Source organism: Mastomys coucha, chromosome X (genome assembly GCF_008632895.1).
Source record: "Mastomys coucha isolate ucsf_1 chromosome X, UCSF_Mcou_1, whole genome shotgun sequence".
Taxonomy (NCBI): Eukaryota; Metazoa; Chordata; class Mammalia; order Rodentia; family Muridae; genus Mastomys; species Mastomys coucha.
Window position 1 is genome coordinate 110,102,023 of NC_045030.1, and position 2,097 is coordinate 110,104,119.

Here is a 2,097-nt window from a genome sequence, read left to right on the forward strand (position 1 = left end):
TGCTAGACTAGGCCTTTGCAACTGAGCTACCTTCAAACTGAGTTCTCCTCCTCCTCCCCCTCCTTCTTCTTCTTTAAGATTTATTTTATGTATGAGTGCTCTATTAGCATGTACACCTGCATGCCAGAAGTGGGCATCAGATATATGGTTGCAAGCTACAATGTGGTTGCTGGGAATTGAACTCAGGACCTCTGGAAGAGAAAACAGTGCTCTTTCTTAAACATTGAGCCATCCCTCCAGCCCTCAGGACTCTTTTTTAATTGTGGAAAAACTAAAGTACCAAGAATATAGCAATTTAAGACCCAATCACAACTTCATTTCAAAGGTAATATATTAAGCAGCTTTTATATGATATGCACCATAATTTTCTATTGCCAACAGTTTTCTCTGCAGACACTACAGTTGGACAGAAAATAAAGATGAGTTGGTGAATATCATAGGGATCAAATTTTAATACTGAAAAGTTTTCTAGAAATTTCTAAGACTATCATTTCACTCTAATGGAATAATGATCTATCTACTGAATTACTAAATAGCAATATTTTCATACTCACATGAAAATGAGTCTCTGTGTTCTTTTCAGAAATATCTGGCAATAGTAAAATAGTAAAATTCACATATATATATATATATATATATATATATATATATATATATATATATATAATCTTGTTTGCCCAAGGACATACCAAAGCCTGTCACTTAAAGCCATCATCTCCCTTGCTTCTTCAGTTGAGAGACATATTCATTCATTGGATCTGTTCATTGTTAGGTCACTTATTCTTAGTACCATCCCCACTTTAAAAAGAGGAATATTTATATATTTCTGATCTTGACTCACAAGCCCACTGTTCTCTCATTAAAATTAATCTTCCAGTCGGACAGTGGTGGCTCATGCCTTTAATTCCAGCACTTGGCAGGCAGAGGCAGATGGATTTCTGAGTTCGAGGCCAGCCTGGTCTACAGAGTGAGTTCCAGGACATCCAGGACTATACAGAGAAACCCTGTCTCAAAAAAAAAAATAATAATCTTCCCATTATTTCTATTATTCAACTTTTAATGTCAAATGTTTATAAGAGGAGTACAACTTCCATGAAATTACATGTGTTTCTGATACAACCAATGACAATAGCTGGTTTATTACACATCATTATCCTTTGTATTTTATATGTTAATTCATCTAATCCCTATAATCGTCCTAATGTCTGTTATCTCCATCTTTATTTTGCCATAGAGGAAAGTTAGGTTGTCCATACAGGTGAAATCTGTATACAGTCTCAAGCTAATGAAGGCTGAGGTGAACATCAATAGTTTCTATCTGCCTCTGTGTTCCTAATTAATATACTACACTAACTCCCTACACCATATATTGCTATTCAGTTCACTTTAGTTTGTTTAGGATCTTTGGTCTTGTACAATTTCTTTTTAACTGTTGCATTTTTTATGTGTGTATGTGTCCCATAAAAGGGTAGCCTAAGATTCCACTAGGCAAAAATAAGGTGAGTCAAAAATTTAAAGTGCTGATACGTTTTACCACTGGTGATAATGAAATATACCATTTGGCATTTCTCTCTTTCATATTATCAATTTAAACAATTCTCAAGGTTCTATTTAGATATATTAAATTGGAAATAACTCTTACAAATTTTATTTAACAAATTTGGTCTTTCTAATATAAGTAATAATAAATTATATAAAAGCTTTTAAAATCTTTATTTTTACAGAAATAATTTTGTCTTATGATCAACTCATAAAATAATATTTTTATCCTTTCTCCTAAAATATCCATTCCCTATTTCACTTCAATATGTAAGTCACTATATAAGCCATGTTTATTTTCCCCAGAATCCAAAAACAACTTTGTCATTTTTAAAGGAACTCAGTTTGTTGAAAGGATAATAGAAGAATTACTAGTAATTATCACCTGCTAAGTATTATGTACTGTACATCATTTACTTATATAGAATCAACTCAAAATTTAAATAGGAATACCATTATCTTCATTTTAAAAAATGCGCCGGGCGGTGGTGGCGCGCGCCTTTAATCCTAGCACTTGGGAGGCGGAGGCAGGCGGATTTCCGAGTTCGAGGCCAGCCT